Raw genomic sequence first — 9,590 nt, forward strand, 5'->3', positions numbered from 1 at the left:
TTCAAAATCGTGTATGTATTCACGACACTTTTTCTTTGTAACAGTAATACAACCAGAGTTAAGTCTACATGTACAGAGATCAGAAGAAGGTTTTCAGAGAGAAAGAAGCAGGGAGTCATTTGGGAAGGGCAAGGAGAATAATTGTCTCCCTGGGTTTGAGAGTCACATGCTCTTCAATAAATTGTATACTAAAATACTAATTCAAAAGGTAAAACTCATGTTGATGGACAAACTTACTCCTACCTGGCAAAGTCTGAAATGACGCTACTGAAAAGAATACTTAAGGATTTAAACATAAACTAACAGGATTTAGTAAAACCAAATGAAAGCAATATTTTTTAAATCTCTCATCATATTTAATTCTCAAATAATAGTACATGAAATAAAAAAGAAATGATCAGTCTAGTCAATATTCCGTTTATAAACTGACAGTGAGTTCTTTCATGGAAGTCAAAAATTTGATACGGATAATCCTTAGAAGTATCATGTTGCTGTATCTTCCCTCGCTTTCCGCGGAATGGATTCAATTTCTGGATTAATTCCAACAAAACACCTGAAATCAGAAACAAATATATTTCGAAGCTGGAGAAAATAGGCAAAACCTATTTTTATTTCTTTCAAGCTGTAAATTGAGTTATGTAACTCTGAGCGCAATATCATGCTTAATGGTGTTTCTCTTATGTTTCTCATATCATTACATTTTCCTTTCCTCTACGATTTTTTAAGACAAACTCTTCTGTGTTTCATAACCAATACTATGAATTATTCATATACATTTGCATTAACTATTCTATAAATTTACTTAAGCTTTGATTAACACTAACCATTCTCATTTTGCACTATTTCACATCCGTGAGGCTGGCATAAAAACTGTGGATTAAGATAAATAGAAGTCTCGAAAACATATTTGTATTTGTGGAAAACGATTAACAATTTCGCACCATAAAAGATAATAAGAAATAGTGTATTATCATCAGTATTACAGATTTCACCTAATAGTAGTATCAAACACAAGAAGTGTGTTTTTCAGTTACAAAGGGAAACCATATGTGTCTGGGATACATAGATATGGACAACATTCGTAATCGTACTAAATGGGTGAGAGAACCGAATGAGTAAAACTGTGCATTTCACGAACGTCCAACGTGGTGAGATGGTTGGATGCCACATCTAATGTGTAACTGGTTCAAGATACTTAAGCTTAAAAAAAAAAAAAAGAAAAACAGACACTCGTTTAGGTGTTGCAGTGAAGAGGAAAAGTGGTGCGACGTTCCTGAACACAAAAGCAGCGAGGACGACCTCACATTTTGGCCTCCAGAACCGTAGAGCGTTTAAATGGATTGTTCTGTGGAATTGCAATCATCTATCGCCACGCTCACAGTGTATCAGGTTCTATTCACCGTAAGTGTTCGGCACAAGATGTGAAAACTTAGGTCTTATGGCGAAGTATCTACCCGTAAGTGATTTTACTCCGACAAATGTTGTGAAGCCACTTTACTTGATGTATGGAGCGACGTCACTGGAACACGCAACAAGAGAGAATCGTTATTAACTTGAACTAATCTTGTATACGCCAGTCATATAGTAACTGCCGAAATTTTCGATAGGAACTCCCGTCTTCATTAAAATACCAACCACTTAACAAAATTATAAATATGTCCGGAAATAAAGTTGTGTGAAAATAAACCTGTTTTGTACCATACAATCTTCAGACTTTAAAATTTGTGCTCCAGATGATAGTTGATTATTTAACTCGTTTGTTGTTCAAGTGTTCTTTGTCAAGATTCAAACTAGATTGTTTATTCTTATACAAAACTATTCATAAACATTCCTCTTAATGAACGAATTTGTTCTGTGTAGCACTTTAATATCATTGACCTGTGTTTGAACGCATGAAGATGTTGTGACAAGTCTAAAAGTACCCCATCATCCTCTTTATCGAATCTGGAATACTCTTTGACCTAAGTGGCTATAGGCTTTTTTGTCATATCTATGAAGAACTCTGTTAATACATGCACATTATGAATAATTGTTATCTGGAACTTCAACTATGAAGTGTATGGGTTGAATGGTACAATACTGGTTTATTTTCACATCACTTTACTTCAATTTCAATGCAATAACTTACTAAACTGAACCTGCAACAACTTAATAAAATTTCAACCTACTGGTTAAAAAAAAAATGTGATTGGTTAGTTTGTAGTCTTCATTTCTTTAGGGTGTCGCGGGGGCTCAGTGGTAGAGCATTCACATCTAGTGCATGGGGTCCTTGGATCGATCCCAGCTCGTGGAAAGTGAGCTTTGTGTTATACAAACACCGTGTGGGTGGATTGTCTCGAGGTTCTCCTCTTTTCTCCCACTTTTTTCATTCCACAATTTCTTTCATTACTCCTCATCACCGTCTTCTTTAGCCTAGCCGGCATAACCACGGGATGTAAAATTTAAAGATTTCATTTCATTTACTTTTATTTATTTGTTGACTTCTTTGTTCAAATATCAGCAAACGACTTCGTTTTAAAAAAAACCTTTAATTTTATAAAATTATAGGCAGAAGAATGGAGAAATTATTGTATACGTATTCTGCAGAAGGCACGCGTGCTGATTATTCGGCTAACCGGAAGCCCTGCCATATTTATTTCTTCTAATCTTAAAAATTTGAAGTGGGATCCACTAAGGTTAAGACATTGTTCTTATAAAAGCGAATCATCTCACTACTGAATCAGGGTCAATTATATAAACGCACTAAGCAACGCTATACTGTAGAATCAAGATAGTTGATAGTTAAAATTAATGGACTTTGATGCTTGCCTCATCCATTATTTCGGCACATATTAACTCTATCTTCAGCGAAAAGTTGTTTATAATGAAACCCTTGAATAAGTGAAAAAAAGAACACGAAAATCATTAATATATGGTATGGATGTGTGGTGTTTGGTGAGCAAAATAATTATAAAAAAAAGAATGTAAGAAAATGTCGCTACAGCATTATGAATGATTTCAACTTACAGCGTACAGACCGTAATGAAGACAATCGGATCATAATGTAGCAATTAGTAAACCGTGGTTTTATGTTGACGCAGAGCAAATGGTAACAACTGCCAAGTAGCCCCACCATACCATTGTTTCATAATAAGGAAAGAAAAAAAAGTTATCAAAGATGTAGTTCAGTTCAGTATGAGCTGTAAATATTTTAAATAATGTATTCATTTTTATGGATAAATTGCCAATCTTTCCATATTATTTGAAGTTTTCAGTCTTTCCTTTATAAATACCTAAAGACAAGCATATTTTTTAAAAAATCCCGTATTTCATAGAAAATTATACTCAAGTCATAGAAAATTATTTGTTAAAGTTCAAGAGTTGTATTCAAAATGAACACTACCATGCAATCATTTAAGCTTATATTAAGAACAAGGAGTGAAGAGCAATATTTATTGATAAGTTGTGCCATGCAATATTTATCAGATAACTATGCATCGGAACATTGAAAATAAGCATGAAACACTTTACGTTAAAGAGAGTTTAACCGTTGCTAAATAACAACGATAACTATAAAAAGCAATAATTATTGTATAAAGCAAATGAAGTTGGTGTGTCTTAGCCAGCAACTCAATATGATGGTTAATATGTCCGATAAATTTTGAATGTTCAGTAAAGCAGTGTATTAAATTGAAAACTTCTTACCAAAACAAAAAAAAAGTATGTTTACAGGGCTACTGTAAAATTTGTAACCTTAATTCCCTGGCCTTACTCACCTTTTACTTCCTAGCAACCAACTGTTAGAGAAAGGCACGAAAGCGAAGTCATATTCCGATCTCCACTATTTTCATTAACTGGTTAAAATGTATAACGAAGCATCCACAGAGAATTTCGAGTTAAGTGCGTGGGAGTAGGACCTGAAATATGAAAAATACGTAAATTTTCAAGGAAAGCCATAGTATTTTTTTTTTTTTTTTTTTTTTTTAATTCACGCTAGATAGTTTAATGTAATATTTTCAGACGTGAAAATCTGCGTGCTGTTGGTACTATTTTCAGTGGATGCATGCTGATATGAGACATTAGGGTATAATGAGGAAATTAGTTCAGCGTATTCAAAGATGGCAACTCGGTGTTCAATTTCGATTTTGAGTGTTATAAGAATTTGTGTTGTGAAGAAAAGTTACTATATTTTGTGGACCGATAGTATTATTGAAATCAGCAGAAAATATGACCAATGTAGAAAACATTGAAAATAAAGAAATGTAGAAACAGTTATACGTATATTCAAATGTGTTAATGATGTGAGAAAAGTGAGCACATGAAAGTTATCAGAGGAATTCAAGTCCTCTACCACAAACCAGTTAGTTGTTTATAGTTTCCTAAATGCAGTGTCAGTATTGAACAAATCGTAAAGGTAAGTAATCGCGTGTTAAGAAAATAACCAAATGTATCTAAGTGTTTTCAACGACAGCCTTGTTTACGCAAATACCTACCATCGCTGACACGCCTACTACCTACGCACGCACCCGTTGCTACCGCTCGGGTTGCCCTGTCCTGGCTCTATTACATGGCACTCGTGCGTTTAGTGGCCACCCAGCACAGGTTACTGCAGTTTTATAGCATATATCCGGACGCAGTATTTACACACAAACCGCGAGGTTCTCTTAAAGTGAATGCGCACCAAGAAACAATTTCTAAGGTAGTGACAGTGAATTTCTTGATAAATAATAAAATTTTAACGTTTATAGGTCTGAAAATACTGGATCTACTCTACGGCACAAAGGCCCAATTTTTTTCTTGGACTTAAATTGACGGAACACATTACTACTTGCACTAGAACAGTTCCGAACGTACTTTTCCTTATGCGATGTTGCATAATATGTGACTTGAACGTCAGTGCGTTATTTGTACACTGAACATGGGATCAAACTTTGAATGCAAAAAACGGAGGTGCTTCACCGGTTAAAACTTTACACAGAAGACGATCATGAAATACTAAAAGAAACTTGAACTCGAATCCGTAAAATATAAGCAATAAGAACCTTATAAATATACTTAAAATAATAATAATAAATGTACTCACCTATAATGTAAATGAAGAAAACGTATGATCAGTAGTTTATAACGTTGGAATACAGTACACACAACACAAACAAGCCCATTACTGACGAGATTTTTTTTTTTTTTTTTTTTTGTCTTAAATGCTTCAGTTCCGGAAACAACTTTCATTTGTCATAAAAGTATCTTACGACAGTGTCTGCATCTCGCCCATCTTACCCACAAAATCCAGCCACAAAACTAAGGACGTTCAAGGTCATCCACACAATACACAGGGTTGCAAGCACTACAAAGTTAAAACGTAGAAAAATAAAATCCAATAGCAAGCTTACTCCACGCTCAAAAGGACCCATGCAATCATAATCCCTATCATCCCTCTACATAATATACAAAATTTTGTGTGCTAAATGTCATGGTATCAATACCAAAAGACATAAACAAAATGGTTCAAATTTACAAAAAACTTTTGTGGCCAGGGTCGTACACGTTCACTAGCGGGTCAGGACCCATGCGATCATAATCCCTATCACCCCTTTATTTACTATACAAAAATTTGTGCTGTAAAATGTCGTGCTATCAATACCACAACACATGAACGAAATGGTTCAAATTTACAAAAACTTTTGTGGCCAGGGTCGTGCACGTTCACTAGCGGGTCAGTACCAATGCGATCATCATCCCTATCATCCCTTTACTTACTATACAAAAATTTGTGCTGTAAAATGTCGTGGTATCAATACCACAACACATAAACGAAATGGTTCAAATTTACAAAAACTTTTGTGGCCAGGGTCGTACACGTTCACTAGCGGGTCAGGACCCATGCGATCATAATCCCTATCACCCCTTTATTTACTATACAAAAATTTGTGCTGTAAAATGTCGTGGTATCAATACCACAACACATAAAAGAAATGGTTCAAATTTACATAAACTTTTGTGGCCAGGGTCGTGCACGTTCACTAGCGGGTCAGGACCCATGCGATTATCATCCCTATCATCCCTTTACTTACTATACAAAAATTTGTGCTGTAAAATGTCGTGGTATCAATACCACAACACATAAACGAAATGGTTCAAATTTACAAAAACTTTTGTGGCCAGAGTCGTGCACGTTCACTAGCGGGTCAGGACCCATGCGATCATCATCCCTCTCATCCCTTTACTTACTATACAAAAATTTGTGCTGTAAAATGTCGTGGTATCAATACCACAACACATAAACGAAATGGTTCAAATTTACAAAAACTTTTGTTGCCAGGGTCGTGCACGTTCACTAGCGGGTCAGGACCCATGCGATCATCATCTCTATCATCCCTTTACTTACTATACAAAAATTTGTGCTGTAAAATGTCGTGGTATCAATACCACAACACATAAACGAAATGGTTCAAATTTTAAAATAATTTTGTGGCCAGGGTCGTGCACGTTCACTAGCGGGTCAGGACCCATGCGATCATCATCCCTATCACCCCTTTACTGACTATACAAAAATTTGTGCTGTAAAATGTCGTGGTATCAATCCCACAAGGCATAAACGAAATGGTTCAAATTTACAAAAACTTTTGTGGCCAGGGTCATGCACTTCACTAGCGGGTCAGGACCCATGCGATCATCATCCCTATCATCCCTTTACTTACTATACAAAAATTTGTGCTGTAAAATGTCGTGGAATCAGTACCACAACACATAAACGAAATGGTTCAAATTTACAAAAACTTTTGTCGCCAGGGTCGTGCATATCACTAGCGGGTCAGGACCCATGCGATCATCATCCCTATCATCCCTTTACTTACTATACAAAAATTTGTGCTGTAAAATGTAGTGGTATCAATACCACAACACATAAAAGAAATGGTTCAAATTTACATAAACTTTTGTGGCCAGGGTCGTGCACGTTCACTAGCGGGTCAGGACCCATGCGATTATCATCCCTATCATCCCTTTACTTACTATACAAAAATTTGTGCTGTAAAATGTCGTGGTATCAATACCACAACACATAAACGAAATGGTTCAAATTTACAAAAACTTTTGTGGCCAGAGTCGTGCACGTTCACTAGCGGGTCAGGACCCATGCGATCATCATCCCTCTCATCCCTTTACTTACTATACAAAAATTTGTGCTGTAAAATGTCGTGGTATCAATACCACAACACATAAACGAAATGGTTCAAATTTACAAAAACTTTTGTGGCCAGGGTCGTGCACGTTCACTAGCGGGTCACGACCCATGCGATCATCATCTCTATCATCCCTTTACTTACTATACAAAAATTTGTGCTGTAAAATGTCGTGGTATCAATACCACAACACATAAACGAAATGGTTCAAATTTTAAAATAATTTTGTGGCCAGGGTCGTGCACGTTCACTAGCGGGTCAGGACCCATGCGATCATCATCCCTATCACCCCTTTACCTACTATACAAAAATTGTGCTGTAAAATGTCGTGGTATCAATACCACAAGGCATAAACGAAATGGTTCAAATTTACAAAAACTTTTGTGGCCAGGGTCGTGCACGTTCACTAGCGGGTCAGGACCCATGCGATATTCATCCCTATCATCCCTTTACTTACTATACAAAAATTTGTGCTGTAAAATGTCGTGGTATCAATACCACAAGGCAAAAAACGAAATGGTTCAAATTTACAAAAACTTTTGTAGCCAGGGTCGTGCACGTTCACTAGCGGGTCAGGACCCATGCGATCATCATCCCTATCATCCCTTTACTTACTATACAAAAATTTGTGCTGTAAAATGTCGTAGTATCAATACCACAAAACATAAAAGAAATGGTTCAAATTTACAAAAACTTTTGTGGCCAGGGTCGTGCACGTTCACTAGCGGGTCAGGACCCATGTGATTATCATCCCTATCATCTCTTTACCTACTAAACAAAAATTTGTGCTGTAAAATGTCGTGGTATCAATACCACAACACATAAACGAAATGGTTCAAAATTAAAAAACTTTTGTGGCCAGAGTCGTGCACGTTCACTAGCGGGTCAGGACCCATGCGGTCATCATCCCTATCATCCCTTTACTTACTATACAAAAATTTGTGCTGTAAAATGGCGTGGTATCAATACCACAACACATAAACGAAATGGTTCAAATTTTAAAATAATTTTGTGGCCAGGGTCGTGCACGTTCACTAGCGGGTCAGGACCCATGCGATCATCATCCCTATCATCCCTTTACTTACTATACAGAAATTTGTGCTGTAAAATGTCGTGGTATCAATACCACAAGGCATAAACGAAATGGTTCAAATTTACAAAAACTTTTGTGGCCAGGGTCTTGCACGTTCACTAGCGGGTCAGGACCCATGCGATCATCATCCCTATCATCCCTTTACTTACTATACAAAAATTTGTGCTGTAAAATGTCGTGGTATCAATACCACAACACATAAACGAAATGGTTCAAATTTACAAAAACTTTTGTGGCCAGGGTCGTGCACGTTCACTAGCGGGTCAGGACCAATGCGATCATCATCCCTATCATCCCTTTACTTACTATACAGAAATTTGTGCTGTAAAATGTCGTGGTATCAATACCACAACACATAAACGAAATGGTTCAAATTTACAAAAACTTTTGTGGCCAGGGTCGTGCACGTTCACTAGCGGGTCAGGACCCATGCGATCATCATCTCTATCATCTTTTTACTTACTATACAAAAATTTGTGCTGTAAAATGTCGTGGTATCAATACCACAACACATAAACGAAATGGTTCAAATTTACAAAAACTTTTGTGGCCAGAGTCGTGCACGTTCACTAGCGGGTCAGGACCCATGCGATCATCATCCCTCTCATCCCTTTACTTACTATACAAAAATTTGTGCTGTAAAATGTCGTGGTATCAATACCACAACACATAAACGAAATGGTTCAAATTTACAAAAACTTTTGTGGCCAGGGTAGTGCACGTTCACTAGCGGGTCACGACCCATGCGATCATCATCTCTATCATCCCTTTACTTACTATACAAAAATTTGTGCTGTAAAATGTCGTGGTATCAATACCACAACACATAAACGAAATGGTTCAAATTTTAAAATAATTTTGTGGCCAGGGTCGTGCACGTTCACTAGCGGGTCAGGACCCATGCGATCATCATCCCTATCACCCCTTTACTTACTATACAAAAAATTGTGCTGTAAAATGTCGTGGTATCAATACCACAAGGCATAAACGAAATGGTTCAAATTTACAAAAACTTTTGTGGCCAGGGTCGTGCACGTTCACTAGCGGGTCAGGACCCATGCGATCATCATCTCTATCATCCCTTTACTTACTATACAAAAATTTGTGCTGTAAAATGTCGTGGTATCAATACCACAACACATAAACGAAATGGTTCAAATTTAAAAAAACTTTTGTGGCCAGGGTCGTGCACTTCACTAGCGGGTCAGGACCCATGCGATCATCATCCCTATCATCCCTTTACTTACTATACAAAAATTTGTGCTGTAAAATGTCGTGGTATCAATACCACAACACATAAACGAAATGGTTCAAATTTACAAAAACTTTTGTGGCCA

At 36.7% G+C, this 9,590-nt stretch overlaps 1 long non-coding RNA gene across 1 annotated transcript; it reads right to left on the reverse strand.

Moving 5' to 3' along the window:
- Positions 1 to 334: 334 nt before the first annotated feature.
- On the reverse strand, positions 335 to 5,301 carry LOC145666294 (uncharacterized). The gene is made up of 3 exons (XR_014127708.1): positions 5,063 to 5,301; positions 3,756 to 3,896; positions 335 to 553 (listed from the first exon to the last, which is right to left on the reverse strand). It is a non-coding gene; the product is annotated as an uncharacterized LOC145666294 (long non-coding RNA).
- Positions 5,302 to 9,590: the final 4,289 nt, after the last annotated feature.

Source organism: Thermobia domestica, chromosome 12 (assembly GCF_964235325.1).
Source record: "Thermobia domestica chromosome 12, izTheDome1.hap1.1, whole genome shotgun sequence".
In the NCBI taxonomy this organism is placed as follows: domain Eukaryota; kingdom Metazoa; phylum Arthropoda; class Insecta; order Zygentoma; family Lepismatidae; genus Thermobia; species Thermobia domestica.